The sequence below is a fragment of the Molothrus ater genome, chromosome 19 (assembly GCF_012460135.2).
Source record: "Molothrus ater isolate BHLD 08-10-18 breed brown headed cowbird chromosome 19, BPBGC_Mater_1.1, whole genome shotgun sequence".
NCBI lineage: Eukaryota > Metazoa > Chordata > Aves > Passeriformes > Icteridae > Molothrus > Molothrus ater.
This window is the reverse complement of record NC_050496.2, coordinates 6,981,248-7,000,194: the sequence shown is the minus strand read 5'-3', so window position 1 is coordinate 7,000,194 and position 18,947 is coordinate 6,981,248. Positions and strand designations below refer to the sequence as shown.

Below are 18,947 nucleotides of genomic sequence, written 5' to 3'. Positions count from 1 at the left end.
CCTGCATTCTCTTTTGGCTCATTGAAGCTGACTGGGCTATCAGCTTTCGGTCCTGGTGCACTATAGATGGGCAATCACACATTATTTAATGACTCAAATTGACACCTTTGGTGATATTGGATACTTCAATGAGATATGTAATTGTTCCCAGCACATGCGACTTTTATTGAATTATTATTGAAAACATAATTTCATGCTTGGTTAAGTTGTAAATTTAATTCATTCTCTAGCAAGATTTAGGAACAAATATGACACTACCAGTGCTCCTCCAAGGTGAGGCAGTTGTAGCTACCCAGAAAGTCTGAACTGGCTGAGCACTCGCTGGTTGCTTTTCAGCACTTGCTGCTCATGGATTTAAAAATTCAGGAGAAACTTTTCCATCTAAAGGAGGCCAGTTGTGGCTGAAAATTGTCACTTAGTTGTAATACATATGTTGAGTCTTGTGGGCACATTGCAGTCTCAGTTGAATAAAATTGAGTTGTCACTGGGCTGTTTGGTGACTTCAGGACACAGTCTTTGAGCGGGCAAAGGACTTGTGGCTGCTTAGGGCTTTTCATTAACCAAAAATTCAACATCTTGATTGTGTGTGCGTTGATTTGGCACTTCCACAAGTACTACTCAGTCAGTGAGAATTGTCTGAACACTGACTGTGTGCCAGGGACACCCTCTTTTTTCCTTTTCAACAGGAAAAGGAAAAAAGGCTAAGCTGGATGAAGTCATGGATTGCTTTCTGCAAGACTGACAGAAAGCTCTGTCAGCCAGCACTGCCTTTAGTCTGTCTGTTGAACAGAACCTGGTTGCTTTAATCCTGATTTCTCTCCAGAAACATTAACTCCTATTCATCTGCTTAACACAGGCATCTATGAAAAGCCTAAGGAAATGCCTGCTTTTCTTGGTTAGAAAAAACTAGCTTTTAGATGCTCGTAGTTTAATGAAATTAATTTTCCCCCTTGTTTCTTGAATATAAAGCATTTCAGACTCAGAGTAAATGCATCATAAATTAAAGATGAGAAAAAATTTTCAGGGAATTTGACAAGATGAATGGGTAAAGCATTCACTAGAAATATATTTTTCATAATGGATTGGAATTTATGGAAACCCTTACTGACTTCATATTTAAATTTAAATCAGTTATTTAGCATCTGCAATATTTCTTGCTTTAAAGATCATAATTTTTATCTTACTAATTCTACTGATCATCTTAGAAGCACAGTGAAATATACTTGATATAACTTTTTCTTTAACAATCAAGATTATTTAATTATTTTTGCAACTTTGTGCAACACAGTCATGTATTACAAGCATTATGTCTTTGTCTCTTACTGGTTCAGCTGGCAGTACTTGATTTTAAATCCCAAATCATTCCATGCAGGTGAAGAACCAGAACCAGACACTGATATTTATGTTGCTTTCCTGAAAGTCAGTAACATATTGAAATGACTAGGCCTTTTATGCCACAACTGCCCAAGTTATACTTTCTCAAGGAGCCCTGCCTACCTAGAGAAATTTTTATCATTTTTTCTACAAAGAATCTGTGGTAATATTTTTACTTGAAACAGCGAGGTTTAGTTCTTGTCCTTTTCCTTTCTCTCTGCTTGAATTCCTGCATTTCTGCACTGACTCTACAGAGACCAGTGAGAAGTATTTTTTCTGGCCTGTTAGTGTTTATAATTAACTTTTAATTAAGAACTTTTGGAGACTCTTTTGTATGGGTTTGAGCTTCTTCACAACTTTTTGAAGCTGAGGATGCAGCACATCTCACTGGCTTAATTTTTCATTAACCACATTTTACTTATTTTACTTTAACACAGAATCTCATTGCAGTCAGTGGAGCAGCTTTTGGCAATCAAAGGAAAGTATTTGGGAGTCGATAGCAAACAGTCTTTATTCTAGTTGAGGAACTGGTGGATATGTGTCTTGGGGATGGTTTTTATCTGTATCCATTTTTTTTCTTTGTTTTTGTTTCTGTTTTGGGGTCTGGAATGGTCACGCCCCCAGCTCCTGGTGTATTGCAATGGATGAGAGCCAGCCCAGGATTTCCTGAGAGGATTTTGGGGGCGGGGGATGGTTGCGTCCTTTTGGTGGAGTGATCATCTCTGTGGCCACGGGGCACGGTAGCTCTAACAAAAGATACTGTTGCCATATGGGCTTTGACCGTTTCTTTTATTTTCCTTTTCTCTCGGCACTGTGACGGGGGCTTGCCAGCTAGTTTCTCTGCTCGTTTCCTTGATTGGGAGCCCAGAGCCAGTGCGTGCTGTGTCGGGAGCATGCCGTCCCCCACTGGGGCCACGCCTCTGCTCAGCCCGACCCAGGGATCAGCCATCGCCGGTGAGCTACCCAGGGGAGTGATTCCCTGCCCTGTTGCCGTTACGGCACAGCGACCTGGTTCGGGAGGTCCGGCACGGTGACCCAAGGCCCAGGGTCACTCTGTCAATGCTACATACACCAATGTGGTGGACAGCAAATGGCGTTTATTGAGGGGTTTCAGGGGCATTTATGGACTGGGCAGTCTGTGTCACTTCCCTCTGCTCACGTCCGGCCGGGTGCGGCCGGGTACAGAGCAAAGGTCAGACTGCAGGGTGAGGGGGAGCTTCTTATCTACCCGTACAGCCCGAGATCTTCTGCACGCAGGTCCCTAGCTCTCCACACTGCCCAGCTCCGCTTTTCTCTGCTGCTGTTTCAGAGATTCTTGCTGCATTTTAATCCAACACCTGGATACCCCGCAGCTTTCTGCTACGGCTGTGGAGTTTCTTCTCTATTTGTTTACTACCCCAGTGTGCCCACCTCTGCCACTTCAGCCGCCGCTCCGAGGTTCCTGCTACAGTCCATTTCGCCATCCGGAGGCGCACCAGGACTGGCTACACCTGTGGGTTTGTAAAGGAAGCCCCTTTCTAGCTCTCCCGCCAGCCCCCCCCAGCATTACCCACGTGCAGCCGTGGGGGGGTCAACGCAGCTGCCCGGCCCGGACGGGGGCCACCAGCGCCCCTGCCGGCTGTGACCAGAACGACACCGAAAGGAAAGGTGCCTGCAGCTGAGCGAAGGCTGTCACTGCGTTCGTGGCTCTGTTGGGTGTTGCTGCTGTTGCTGTTGTTTGTTTGCCTTGTTAGCCATATACATATGCGTATATAGATATAAATGCGCGTATATTTACATACTAGTAAAGAACTGTTATTCCTTTTCCCATATCTTTGCCTGAAAGCCCCATAATTTCAAAGCTATGACAATTTAGAGGGAAGGGGGTCACATTTTCCGTTCCAAAGGAGGTTTCTGGCTTCCTTGATAGACACCTGTCCTTTAAACCACAACAAAATGTTAAGTAGCATAAATACTACAAAGGAGTAAAAAACTGCTGATTTTTGCCAGACATATTTGAAACAGAAAATAGTTTAATGCATAAAAAAAGAGCATAATGTAATGAAGCTGTAATTATTTTAATATAATTTTAATTATTATGTCTATGTTTCTGCAGTAGAACATGGTGAGTTTTGTCTTGAGAAATCACTGGAAGTTAAAGAATGATTACTGAATTAAATACCATGATTTAATGAATTAGCCTAATGGAAAAGCAAAATAGTCACTAGAATTTCCTAGGAATGGAAAAGCCACTTAACAGACAAAGTTCTAAATAAAAGGAAGATATTAAAAAAAAAGAAAACAAACCCCACAGAGGAGTAGTAAATTCATAATTTCTACTGAGTGAGAATTGTCAAACTTCTTGTTAATAGCTGTAAAATGCCTTTTATGCAGAAGTATTTTGGGACATTAAAGACAAAGCAGGGTATTTGGACCTATGCCTTTGCATTTAATACATTATTTATGTCAGCTTTATTTTTCTGTTTTCCAGTAAGCCTTTCTTCTCTGTCTTCCCTGGGCTACAGGGTTACACATAAGTCAGGAATTCTAGTGAGATGGGAGTTTTTGTGCAGTAGTGAGATGTGTCTGTCACTGCTTTATTTGATGTTATGCTGGACTCCACTTTGAGTCTTTGTTCTTGAACCCAGTTCCTGCATACCTTGATACTGTGATGTATTGACCAAAGTAAAAATACTTGCAAAATAACTTCAAAGATTTGCATTGAATGCACCATCTTTCTATCTCTGCCTGTTGCAGGAAGTAAAACTACTCTTTTATCCTATAAAGCCTTGATTATCTTCTCCAGGTCTTGGTATCTGTTTAGAAAAGGTTCCTCGCAAGTGCAAGTAGTGCTCCTCTGTTGCCAAAGAAAGAGCTGTCTGTAATATCACATTTTCTCATTTAAATACTTTCTCAGTGTTCTGCTCTTTTATGTTTGCAGCTGTTTTAAAGCACCTTAGCTAAAGCCTTTTGAAGTAAAATACACACAATGCCCTTTATGAGCCTTTCTGGCTTTGTCTCTCACAAGCCCTAATAATTTCCTTGGAATGCATACATCTTCCTTTGGTAGTTGCAGATGGGGTTGTAGAGTGGCTTTCAGTAAACAAGGATACATTTTAAACAATCAGCAGAGTGCTTGTGAAATCATTGCACTGCCTTATTATAGCTTATCTTTCTACTTCCATGGTCTGTAGTCCTCACATGGATTTATTTCATCTGTGCTTGCACACAGCTTTGATGGTGCCTTGTACGCTGCCCTGCTTAGACACATCATAAAGCCTCATCCTTAAAGGATAGTGGTCATGATGACGGAAGTATACAAGGCAATAAACAGCTTTTGCAGGTGGTTAAACACACTGAAGCAAAGCTGAGGCATTGGAAAACCCCAAAAGCTGTTTATTGTAAGCACAGCAACACGTCAGCTGGGTTCAACAAGCCACAACGTTAAATAAAAGCTTCTGCTTGTCTTGCAAGTGCTGAGAGGTTTTGTCCTCCAAATAGATCTTTGCTTCTCATTTTTAATGCTTTAGGTGGCTTACTTTGTCTCATCTATGGTTTAACAGGAGTTGGGTCCTGAGTAATTGCTTGGGATAAAAGCAGCAAAATGTCTTTTTTCAAATCACTTTGGAGGTTCTTGAAGACAGTCCTTTCCTCCTCTCCAACCCCACAAGAAACCCCCTTTATTCCCAGCTTATTTTTCCCCTCTTGCTACTACTTCCATTGTCTGATTCATCATTTAATTTATTGGTTTGGTTTTTATTTTGTTTTGGTAAGGTTTTTTTCTTCTCAATGGTGTCATCACCTCCACTTTCCCCAGCACTTCGGGGAGTTTTCCTAACAAGAATGCCTGAGGCTGGAACATTCAGACTCTTCAAGGAAAAAGTTGGAGGACAAATATTATGAGTCACAACATTTGTAGTGCCAGGGAATCTCTGTTCCTCAAATAGCACTGCTTTGGTAATGATGAGCTATCTAAAACCAAACAGCCTTTTTTAGCAATTATAATTTACTAAACTTTGTGATCTTCAAGAATATTTTCTTTAAAACACACTTTTTATTCCAAGGGAGCGACATTTGATAAATTTGTGCAGATTCTTGTGGGTCTTCCTATCAAATGCAGTGAATAAAGCTGCATTTATTATTTTCCAGCCCCAATTTACTGGCAGTTATAATAGTAGATACTACCATGGCTATTTGTGTCAGTCAGACTTCAGTTACCTGCTGACACGAACTGCGTGGCAGATAAATATGTCATAGGCCAATAACCCTCACAGAAGACTAATTTTCTATGGATGTCTGACAGTGATTGATAGAGACGAGGACTCCTTGGTTTGCATGCATGAAGCCAGTTTATTGATTACAAAGCTCAGTATATATACCTTTTCAGCTATAACTAAAAATAGCACTAACCACAAAATTTATGTCTACTAGTAACATTGCTTAATCATAGCTTTGCACAGACTTGCACAGGCACTTACAGTCCTGCATGATTTCTCAAAAACAAAACATACCACACACACTGTTATCTCTTGCTTCCTCCTTCAGGGTTCTGCCTTGACTTGCAAGGGCCTGCAGCCTAGTAGGCTTAGCACATCCACTTCAGTCACGAGCAGTGCACTCAGTCTTGCTCTCCAGCTGTATTCCAGTAGATGTCAATGGAAGGAAACTTACAGTCTAATGAAAGAATATTTAATATTTTGCAGTGGTTCACATAGACAACATTTTTGCTGTTTATTGCTGAGAATTGTAGTACAGTCTTTCTCATTTATAAATAAGACCTTGAGGCAGTACCTTCTATGAAAGCAAAATACAAAAGGAATAATCTAAGTTTGGTAACCAGCTGAGACTGAAGCTGTATGCTGTGAAACAGAATTAATAGATAAAGTGATCAGAAAAAAATCTGGTTGGTAATTTCAGTTAGGAATTGGCTGAGGTATTTTTTTCTTTCATCTTGTCCTTTAATAATTTCTACAAGAGCAATGTTTTCAGGAAACTGGTTATTTACTCTTTTATACATGGAAGAACATCACATCAGCATTATAAAAACCCTGTCTACATTACATTCTTGTCGCAGATAAACACAAATCCAGCATAATTCTGGATTTGCACTAGTATTAGTGAAATGCAAATTTATCCTTGAATGTCTTTATCCATTGTGCTCTCTTAAGGTTATCTAGGGCAAGTCCTGAACCACTAAAACCATGGCTCAACGGGGAGAGGGGGAGATTTCTTACCCTCATGGAGAAGCAACCAGGACATTCCTGGCACAGAAGCTCTATGGGAAAATGCAAGAACTGCCTGTAGATATGGGCAGCGCTTGTGCTGAGTCCTTGGGAAGGCAAACCAGAGCAGGCATGGGTGTGATAAAGAAAAACACACCCAGGAAAAATATGCTGTATCTGCAGTTGCTGGGATACATCCAGGGTAACTGCTCTGCTCATCGTGGATTGTGCTGTGCCTTTCCAGGGGAGATGTCACATCCTGAAAGAGGAAGAGTACAACTGACTTCTTCCTGGGAAGGTAGAAAATCCTCAGGTATCACTTGAAAACATGCCAAGGATTTCAGGTGTCACATTCAGAATGGGAGTTAAAACTAATGATAGAAAACATATTTTAGGAACCTCATTTTTCTCTAAAAGGGATATGAGCTGTTCCCATTTCAGGTTGGGAAAGAAGCTCTCAGAGAGTGATTTGGATTGTTTCTCACAAAGGTTAATCATCAAACTTTGCTCTCCATTTACTCTTCTCTTTTTGGACTCTGCAATGAATATGAAGTAAACAACATCCTTAGGTAGCTTTTGATATTTATTTGTACCTTCAGATATAGTGAGAATAATACAGAGAACAGATTTGTAGAAATAAGATAAGATGCTTATTCTTCTAAGTTTTTGATAATTTTGAGTTAAGCAAGACTGATTTTTTAAACAGATTTTTTTTTTTTTTTGCCAAATGTGTTACATTTTTCATTAATGAATTTCACCTGTAGATTATATATAACTGAAAGAATGTTTTCCTGATGAGCATTCAGTAAAGCCACATGCTTTTAGTGGGAGTTCTTGGGTTGAAATGGATTTGGTGGGGTTTTCCCCTCCTATTGTACTTTCCATCAAAATGTTTGCTGCTCATTACAACTAAAAACATAAATTCTGATTTTTTCTGCACTATAGAGATAAGTGTCACAGTAAAGACTAATTAAAGAGAAACAAAGCTATTCCTCTTTTTTCTTTTTTTTTGGGGGGGGGTTGTATTTGTTGTTGGTTTGGTTTTTTTAATCTGAAACATAAAGCCATTCCCATTACAGAATTTTCAGAGGAAACTTTGCAAGACTCCTGGGACCATATTTTCAACATAGTTCCATACCTAATGAAGATTTACAAATGTTCTGAATCCCATTTCCATTAACAAAACTTAGTGCCAGAATATGTCTTTGCCTTTCAAAAATCACTTCAAGTGTTTACTTGCATCTCAAAGACTGAATTAGTTTTTAAACTCTGACTATTAAACTTTTGTGAAGTAAATGATCACTTAGGGCAGTGTTGTCCTCCACTAGATTAAACAGACTTCCACTAGATTAAACAGACTTCTAATTTCATATCTTCATCTGAATAGATTTTCTTGTCATCCAGAGTTATTATGAAATACACTGCATTTTGTATTTGCTGCGTGAAAGGAAGATTGATTTATTTCAGGTACTTTATAGGCTATTTTATTATTCACGTCAAGATCTCATCTATTCCCTCTGCATTCATATTTTATAGTACTTTAACTGATTGAGTTGGTTTGAGTCAGCACTTTGGCACCTTTGGAGGCTGCACACACATAACACAAATGGAGGCTGCATACACATAACACAAATCATTTACTTGATTCTTTTCAAAACTATTTACCTTGCCCTTGGGTTATTTTATGAACTTCTGGCCTTTTGGTTCTGACAGATTAACCAGTAGACAAAGGCAGGTAAAACACAAGTCCTCAGTCCCCAGGAGTAAAATCCTTACTTACTCACTTATATCATCATATTTGCAGTGCTTTAAAATACAGCGCAATAAGACTTCAGAATTTAGCCCTGAATTTGTCTAATTTCCAAAGCACCTCCTGGTCCTTTTTTTTCTATCTGGACTGCCATGTTTCATGCCCACTGAAGTCACATGAACGATACTGACTCACCTCGTCTGAATTTGCTCATTTTGTGACACAGGAAGGCAAGATAAGTTTTATTCCCAAAACCTTGGATTTCCTGCAAAATCTGAAGTAACTGTGATGGTGAGGCAGAAGCAGAGCCTGAAACGCTGCTCCCACAAACAGGCATTCTGCATTATCCTTCCTCAATTTGAAACAATTTAGAACTCTATTGTACTGATTAGCAAGAAGCCCTTAATAAACTAATTGGAAATGCGGCCTAGATATCAATTCTTAATTAAAAAAAAAAAGTGTTTAAAGTATTTTTAGAGAAAATAGCAAATAGCAAAGTAATTTTGGGTATATTTTAAGATTTCTTTCCCTTTATCTGTTTTGTTTTCCGGTTTTCTGTTCTCCGTGTTCCTGCATCACAATGCAGAAAAGCCAATGAAGAGAGTTTTGTGTAACCTGGGGATTATCACAGGATTTGGTCCCTCTGGCAGTAAACTTCCTACTGCTTTCACAATTGTGAATGTGTTTCTGATTGGGATTATGGCTCATTCAGAACCTTCAATAAATTTACGTTTGTGATTGCTCCCATACATATACTTAAGGATTCCAATATAAATGCAAAACTGTCTTAAATATATTCCTATAGTAGGTCATGGTCCTGCAACCCCTGAAGCAAAACTTTTTTAGTGGCAGAGTTGCAGAGAAAAAAACTTCAGAAAGGCAAATCCATAATCTCTCATTAGGAAGAGAAACACCTGTCCTGCACATGTGTGTAAAGTCCTGCTCAGTGAATATGATGAATTGTAATTCTAATGTCCTATAAAAGAAGTACTGGAGGAATTCTCTAATAGAAATTACTGCTATTCTCAAAGGTATCATCAGCTAATAAAGAAATCACATTATTAACCTGAATTTCAAGGTAAAATTTATTTATCTCTAGTTTTATAATTTTAAAACTGTTAATACACATACTCTGTTGTAGGTTGACTTAGTATTGGCAAGGAACTCTGCTCCAAATTGTTACTTTATAATTCTTCAAGTTCAGGTTTCCTTTTTTGGTTTGTTTCTGTGTTTTGTTGTGATTTTTTAAATCCAAAACCCTAAGTGCTGGCGTACATTCTTCAGCCAAAATCTTTACATCACAAGGATGAAAAAGTGGTGGTGACTGTGGGGCTTTTAAGTGTCACCTTTCTTTACAAATCCTATTTTCTGTTTCATCCTCTGGCTTCACTTCAGTTTACAAACATGGCAAGACTGTTTTAAATCTCAGAGAAAGGTAAAATAAAGTGTCCAAATAACAGGTTATAAATGGATAACCTATTTCTCTTCAGCTGGAAAGCTTTTAATGTCTGACTTTGGCAAACAAAGGCCATTTTGAAATGGTGTTTGGGCAGTGACTGAACCCACATGGAGGTTGTATTTACAGCACAGGGGTTGTCAACAGTCAGAGTAATTTGGGCATCACAGGAAATTATAGGAGTGATTCTAGTGCTTTCTGTGAAAACCTTTTAACTCCCATTTCATTAAAAATTCCACTCTGCAGCTGGTAGCAGAGATTTACTGGGTTTCACCATCTGTGCAGATTAATGTTTCCTAAAGGAGAATGAATGCAACAGATGAGATGGTTGGCTTTTCAGATCACACAAAGCCCCAAAGTACAATCTCTTCCCTGACTCTTGCATCTTACACCTGTTCCCTTTTAATCACATGACTGAATTGTTTAGGAGAAACAATTCCAGCTTTCCTTAAAGCTGATTGATTTGGAGATTGCAGATCACCAAGATTCTTGTGAGCTGGTAGCTGTGGAGAATTTATTGAGTAGATTTTCTTACAGATTGGTTGAACACCTTTTTTAGATGTTATTGTGTTCATATCCAAGAAAAATGTCTTCACCCAACAAGTACAGTGATTTAAAGGCATTCCAGTGTGTGTGCTCCTGGCTGGATTAGCAGTGACAACCAATATGGGGAAGCTCAGCTACCTCCAACTCACACCCCTGTTGTTTTCAGTCTCATCTCTTTCTTTTTGACTGGCCATAACTAATCTTTCCAGGTGATTGAGCATGTGATTCATTTAAATTTTGGTTATAAATCAATCCTATGTCACTACATATTTTACAATGTTACAATTTTAAATTACATCAGCTTCACCACACATCAAACACCAAAATTAATTATTGGCAGTGATCACTGTATTAGGATTCATCAGTAAAATTAATAGAATTTCTGGGTTTGTCAGGAAATGGGATCATTAATTTGACTATTTCTTGAGGGCAAGTAAGGAAAGTACAGTACCTGCTTACCAAACCAGGTCTCAATACTTGCCCTGGTTTCCTGATCAATATTCCTGTTTATTTCCCTGAAATACAGGATGTTTTACTCTATTCTGATGGCTAATATCAGACACTAGTGCTAGGGAAGGCAGATCCACGGTATGGTGCGCTTAGCAGCCTTCTGAGAGGAGAAGGCAACAAGGGTTGGGACAAGGAGAGGGGCAGCTGCCCCATCCAGGACTGCCAGAGCGTGCTGTTCCTAAAAAAGACACTCGGCCCTGCATAAGGAACAGCAACAGCACAGGGTGCTAACATCCCCATGGACTTAACACTAAAAAAACCCAGCACCCCAGAAACCGCTTGCTAATACAAACATGAAAGTGGGTAATTAAACTCACTGGCGATATTGGTCCTTGCTCTCCCATGCATTTTTCTTTTATTGAAACCCAGCTGTTCTCTGACTGTTGCCAGGGGTAACCAGAGGTAACATTCAAGGTCATCTGTGAAAAGCAAGCCTTTGTCCCTTGGATATTTCCCACTCTCTTGAAAACTTGCATCCTAGAATAAATTCCTTTAAAACAATGAATTTTAGTCAGTGTAGCACTTGGGTTTGTTGTTTTTTAATTTCCATTCACTGTACTTCTTTGGTCAGTCTATTACTGCTCCTCCATGTTAATAGTAAGGCACAATATCCCAAAGAGCTCCTGGTTCAAGGAATGTCTCAGAAATGTGTCACAGTGTCACCAAGGCTGCTCTGTCCTCCTTTGGGACAGACTGGTGACAACAGACTGCACATGCACAGCACAGGAGAGTGCTGTGGAACCAGCAACTTTCCTCTCTCTGAGTATTCTACCTGAGCAGCTGCAAGTCTGTTGATTCTGGTATTTTGAAGATTGTCTTTTCCCTTTTTGTAGCATTGGTGATTCATTCACAGAGGTTTCTACCAAGGAAATAGTTTATAGAATTCATTAAAGCACTTTCAGAGGTAAAAAGTCAGAGAGCTATGGGAAGATAGGGAAAAAGTCCATTCTTCTAAATGGGAATTTTGTGGTGATTCATCATGCAGTTCTACTTTATATGATTTTCAAATGGTTAGCAATTTTCTGTATGATTTAAGTTGATTTATTCTGGTTTGGTTTTTTTTTTCTTGTTTTGTTTAACCTGCATTTGTCCATTGCTTGGTTTACACTTTTTATGTAAATAAGCTGCCTGATTGTGAACTAGAGAGAAATTAATATTTTCAAATATATTGAGTGTTGTCTGTGAGCTCCCCTTGCATTTTTCTTATTTTGTCAGCTTTGCAAACCAATATTTTTCTCTAGAAAGATGCTAGTTAAGAAATGAGTATCTGGGACCAGAGAAACCAAATTACAGCTTTGCTTAGGTGAGCATAACTGCTTTTGATGCAAGTGGGAGTTTACCTTGTTTATCTGGTGTGTAATTTGGAAAAGTGCATTTTACATCTAATTTGACCCAAGTTTTCCTACACCATATTTGCAAGATAGAGGGAACAAGCATGGCAGACATCAAAGTGTTTATTTGGTACCTACCCCAGCCTGAGACTGTAAACTTCGAAGTGTTTTGCAGCCAGAGACGTGGAGGTGAAGAGAGCTGTCAGCTCAACCTCAGAGGGAATTTTCTGTCCCAGGCTCATTTCAGCTTTTCCAGAGGTGCCCAGTTGGTATCTAAAGACATTGAAGTGTTTTAGGCTGAATTATGGAAGGTGCAAATCACAGTATTTACCTATTTTACAAGAAGATTATGATGATGATGATGAAGTATTAATTACTTACAGTGTAGTGGGTCGATTTTAAAATTTACCAAGATGGCTTTGCAGTTTCTCCATGGAAGTCTCCTCGATGGATAAATGTCAGCTCCATCTCAGAAGAACAGTTGTTTCTCTCAAAGTATTCCAAGTGCTGGAGTGACAGGTGACAGGTGAGGCAGCTGGACTGGATCTGGGGCTAGAGGTGGGATATAGCTGTAGGATCATACCTGGTGGAATGGGTAAGGAAGGATGGAACCTGCACACAGGTGGAGCAGGAGCTAAGAAGGATACACAAAACCAGGCATCTCACAGCAAGAGAACAAGATGGATGGGGTTATCTTCCTTTATAGGATAAACAATGTCACTTTATTTGTGCTGTGTGCACATTCATGACAGCCTCTCAGTGCTGAGGATGGGAATGTGCCTGTGTGGCTCTCAGTCTGTCACAAACATTCCTGTGAAGCACAGAGCAGCTTCATGGACTGGTACAGAAATTCAGAGTGTAGAGCTTAATTGGAACAGTGTTTTTGCTTCACTGCTGGAGTAAAGGCTGCTCCTCTCTTTTGTTTCATCTCCCCTCCTTTCTTCCTTTCACAGCCCAAACACTTGCAGAGGATTTCAAGTTAACTTACATCCTGCAGAGAGTAAATGGCAGAAACTGTTTCTTACAGTTCTGTATTAGGATTGACTTCTGTAAGTTTTGCAAGGAAATTATTATTCCATCAGAAGAGATGTATTCCTTTAGAATGGAGTTACCCTTTTTTACCTGTGAGGCAGCATTTCTCTGATGGGCCTCATCTTCCACTCCCAGCTGGGTGAGGTGGATGTTTGTACTATAATAGAGGAAATGTATTTAAATATGTGTATAGAGGCTTTGCCCCAGAGGTCCCAGTTGCCCTTGATGGGCTGCAGCTGCGATGTCCTTAATTGGGCTGCAGCTGTAACCAATGAAGATGACTGGGATAAAAGGGGGTGGGAAAGCCAGTCAGGGAGAGCCTTGGAGGAGCCCTGACCTGAGAGTGAACAGCATGCAGCAGAAGGAGTCAGTGGAGATCTGCAGCCATGAGAATATGCCAAAGAGGTATGGACTCTAGAAATCTAATAACAACAATATGGGACTCTAGAAATAATAGAAGAACTACAGGGCCTCATCTTCCACTCCCACCTGGGTGAGGTGGATGTTTGTATCTGTCAAAATGCACTTTGTTCATGCTGTGAAAAATAATTAGTTGGACAATGGAGCTGCTTTGAATTTATATGTGTGACTCATCCCACAACCCTTCCTGTGTTTGTGGGACTGGGCCTTGGATTTGGGAAATGATTGATAAATGTTCTTCTAAACACCTATGATTTCAGAACAATGAATGTTGCTGAAATGTAAACACTTGTAAAAATGGCAATTTGTTTACTAGGAAATTAAAAGAATGAGCAGCTTTTGATGGTCAGGGCAGCAATGTCTCTGTGCTCTTTAAATTTCTGAAAAATATGTTCATATTCTGTTCTACTTTGCCTGTGGTTCCTACACACATGTGGCACCACTGGTAATATCTCTTTGGAGAACTAGCCCTCTGGGTAGATTTTGAAAGGGTGGGTCCAGCATTAATATAAACTCCATTAACTCTAGCATATTTTGATTTTCAGAAGTAATAATGGTGTATATAGGCACAAAAACAACTTTTTTCCTCCCTTATAGAGATTATTACACTTATTTAAATGCATTTTTCAAATGAATAATGAAATACCAGGACACAACCCAGAAATATCTTATTGTTATCTATGAATAAAGTGCTGAGCTTTAGCATTACAGATGAGTAGAACTGAAATGTTCCTGTAATGTGTCCACACATAATTTGACACCAACTAAATATCTTTGGTGACTTGTGAAATGCTACATTTCCACAGATTGTGCCTTTTGTGCCACTAGCCTCTTGTTAACAGGGTTAAGTTGTGCTGTCAAGAGAATGTAAATGTTTCCAAAGATGTTGTAGGATATTTCTGCCTAGTACTCCATTAAGAAATGAGGAGTGTGCTGACTGTACTGCATGTTCCTAGTGAGTTGGAACCATTTCACATCTCTGAAATTCAGGTGAGAACTGTTAAAATACAGGTTGTACATGATTAATTTGGAAAAAATTAAACCAACCCATAATATGAGCCTATTTGAAATCCCTAAATATAAACATGTACTGTTGTAAATCCATGCATATATAGCTACAGTTTTACTCTGACACCACAAATTTACATTGTTCATTGAATTAATACAGTACTAAAAAATCCCCTGTGCAAATACGTTTAGAAGTGTTTGGGTTAAACATGTCACATTACTGAGCTGACAGACTTCAGCTTTGTTGAACATTCACAAACCAAACCTATTTTCTCACAGCTGTCTGGAATGCCAAAAATCTGTGTTTTAAAAGTATTTCCATAGGATCTCGTTCCACTTCTCTGTTCATCCTATCACTGAATGCATTGTTTTATGCTCAGTTTCTCTTTGGTAGACAACTGACTAATTTGCTGATCAGAGAGGCACTTGCAAACCTGTCTTCTTGGAAATACAGGCATTTCTAGAGCAGCACATTCTGCCCATTTTATAATTTTTCCTAATATTCCGGTGTAAAATTAGTGAACCTGATGCACATCCCCACCATCCCACTTTTAGCCCGTTTAAAAATAGCCACACTCGTGTTACGAGCTTGAACAGGACAGATTTGCAGTTTTCTGTATTAAATATGGTGAAAGCTCTGTCAGAAATAAAAATGTTATTCTAGAAGAGACAGGTTCCAGACTAGAGGAAGTGGGACCCAAGGGCAGAATGTCAAGGCAGTGTTTATATTTCACACTCATGTTTGTATTTCAATTGAGAAGGTTATGAAGAAATCTGGAGAACAGATGTACTTCAAGGAAATGCAGACAAACAGGAAAGGAAAGACAGCATGGTCTTTCAGATAACTACAGAAAAAGTTATTCTATGCAGCCAGACATGCTGACAGAAGAAGTGCCCGTGAAAATGTTCTGCTGTTTGCATGGAGAACATCACTGAGCACTTGGAATTGTTTCTCAAGGCAGAAGCTTGACTAGCAGAGTAGTTGAGTAGTCCAGTATAAAGCTTCTCTATCAAGTGTCCTGCTGCACCTGTGCTTGTGTGCAGCCTTGGCAGAAACCTGTCCGGGTGGAGTCCCAGCTCCCTCCAGCCCCTGTGCCAGGAGCACTTTGAGCACTCACTGCAGGGGTTGTTTCTGCCTGGCTTTGTCTTGGAGCAAGGTTAAAGACACAATGCAGATCCGGAAAAGGCAAAATAGGCCTTAATCAGGAATTCAGCTTTTAGAACTCTGGCCTCAAAAGTAGAACAATATAAAGAAGGTCTTATGAAAAGCAGAGGGGAAATTAAGGAAGAGCAGTAATAGACAGATGTGGGAAAACAGAGCTATTACCCACCCCTTACCCAGCATTCAGGTTTCATTCAGGCTGCATCTGCTGTGCGAAGAAACATCAGGAAAAGCTCAATGGAAAAGCTTTCTGTGGGATAATTATCCATTTTTTTCTTCATTTCACCCATTTTCAGTGAAGCTTAGAGACCCAGGACCAACACTCCACTAGTAAGAGGCTTCCCCATGTATCCAGACTTTCTGACAGCTGGAAGACAACTTCTGGTCTCTCTAACCATGCTCAATCACCTAATGACAGTACCATTTTTCACTGCCAGAGCAGAGCACCACAGGCACAAGTAAATAACTTGGCGTGTGAAACCCCCTTGTGAACCTCACATTCAGTTCCCTGGACAAAGGGGAAACTGTGTCCACCTAGGAGCTCACCAGGTCTCACAGCTGAAAGTGTTCCATGTTAATAATACACTCTCCACCTGCACAGATGGTCATTCAAGGTGCATTTCTTATTGTGTTTTCAAGTGCTTTCTCGGACCCCTCACCATAGCAGGTGAGCCCCTCACACTGGACTCTAAGAATTTTCCTGATAAAGGATCCCTTTTCACCTGCATGATCAGCCCCTTATAATCCAACCAAGCCAAGAGAGTTTCTCATATTTATAAGGGATAAAGGAATCTTTATCTGTAATGACTCCAAAGCCAAGGGCATGCCCTGAGATACCAGTGGCAAATCAGTGCTCTCCTGAGCATATTTGTCTTGACAGTCCTGTGTAAGTCTGTGTAAAAATCAGAAATAAAGCCATTACACATTACACAGCTGCCACAGTACATGCTGATGGCAGATTAAAAAAAAGAAACCAAAGAGAAAGAAAGAGGAGAAATTCGGATTACTGGGAACTTTTCAGAGCTGAATTGGGAAAATAAAAGCCACCACTATATAAGTTTGGCAGTGTAATACTTTACAGGTAGTTGTGGAAAGTCTTAGAATTATGAGATGATGAGCTGAAGCCATAGGCCTGTCCCCCTGGGGTTTTCCATGCTCATGACACTTTGGCAGCAGCTGAATATTCTTATTTTTATCCATTTTAAAACAAGCATTTCACCCATAAAGAGCAAAATTAATTGGAATTATGAACATAAAAATATCAACAGTGGTTCATCCAGTAGCCTCCTGTGGTACTTCTTTCTCAGTAGAACTGGATGTGTGTTACCTGTGTAGCCCTTCCAGTTTCATCTGAACTTGTTTCATCAGACTCTTTATGAAATGCTCTTCAAACAGCCAAGCAGGTGTTTACAAAGGCTTCATTTCTAAATACTGGTTTGAAAAGCAACATATACTCAGTCATGTGTTTTAGCCATTGCATCGTTCATATGTATTTTTTTATCAGTAGTTCCTCAGAAAGCCAATGTGTTTTTATCAAGGTTATTTTTCAGTACGCATTTTTATTGGGATGCTTTCCTATGCATTTATATAGGTATAGCTTCTTTATATATGCACAGATTATAAAAAAAGTTGAATTTAGCCACTGTCTTGGTTTTTTGCAGTGCTGTGAAGTCAGAATAGTCTCATTAGCAGTGTAGCTGCCCAGCATGTTCAAGGAGGGGGGGGAACAAAGCAAAGCATTAGGGGCTGAAATTATGTATACACCAGTGCATGCACAATGGACATTAAGATTACTCCAGATTTATACTAATAGAAGAAAAAGTAAAATCTTCAATCTTGTGATCTCTCTTCACTTTCTTTGTGCTCCTCTGCAGGCTGTCCTTTAAAGCTTTCTGAAGCATCAGCTTGAGAAATGCATTTCCAGAGTGAGATGCATAGGCATGCCATATCTGAGATGGCAGATAGCTACAGGAAGAATTTTAACAGTTGTTTAAAAAAAGAAAAAAAAATATATATGTGATGGAAGCAATTCTCTTTGGGAAATAGCTTTATATATTTCATAGCATGTGGCTTAATAGCTGTGATGCCCAATCCATGTTAGCAGTCCCCAGGCACAGGAGAATCATAATAGTGAGCAGCTGCTTTGTGGAGGCCACAAACACATCATCAAATCTTGGGTTTGTATAATGAAGGGGTTGCATAAGGAGATTAAAAAGCTAACAGCAGTATCTTGGCTGGTTTTGCAAACCCCCCTGCAATCAGGCTCCCTAAGGCTGCTGCTCAGGCTAATTTGATTCCCATAGCTTCTCTTGGACAAAGCAAAACACCCAAAAGTTTTAATCTGATAGTCTGGGAGGCTTCTCACTTGGAAACATCACAAACTAACCCTGGAGAGCCTGCATAAAATCTAAGGGTCACATTATGTCCTTTGACGTTGAGGATAAAAGAAGGAAATACGTGAGAAAAAGCTGTCCAAAACTGGTTTTGCCAAGTTTTTCCCATTCCCTCTTACAAATAAGGAACACAGGGCCGGTCCTTCCATCTGTTTTGAACCCAAAGCTTTATGAATGATTTGTTTTTTTGACAGGAGGACCTTTTGAGATGCTCAGAAATTCCTAAACTGGGGCAATCTACCTTCTTAGGAGGCTTAAAATAGAAGCATCAGCTCTGCCTACTCCTTTTGTCTCCTCCTGCATCCTCAGAGCATGAATGCAGATAATGCAGCAGAGGAGGAGCAAGCCCCACAACTTCTCAGGATACAGCTCCATTGTTTCCAGGCTGCACCTGCTCCACAGAGCTATAAAATACTGGCAATCAAAGTGATAATGCTATTTTTATTGCCCTGAAGAGGGTGGATACCTGATGGTAATGTTTTTCCATGGGGGGAATGGGAGAGGGAAGGGAGCGAGGTAGGGAGGGAGCCTGCTTGAGGCTGACATCCTCAGAGCTGGCAGGTGAGTTTTACAGCAGTGCTGGGAAGATTCAGTGAGAAATAAACTGCTGATGGAGCACACATGTTTGGAGCTTTGGAAAGTTGAGTGACAGTGTGTTGTCTGGATAAATCTGTTTTTCTCTTTCAGTTAGGAACTGGCCCCAAAATGTCCAGGTCAAACAGGCCGAAATCTTAACAGGTTAAAATCAAATCTAGCTTTAAAAA

The 18,947-nt window shown here is 39.8% G+C and overlaps 1 protein-coding gene across 2 annotated transcripts in view; it reads left to right on the top strand.

The window, feature by feature from the left end:
* Positions 1-18,947, top strand: part of CA10 (carbonic anhydrase 10) — a 205,606-nt gene that overhangs the window by 94,874 nt on the left and 91,785 nt on the right. The gene's annotated exons all lie outside the window — the stretch shown is intronic.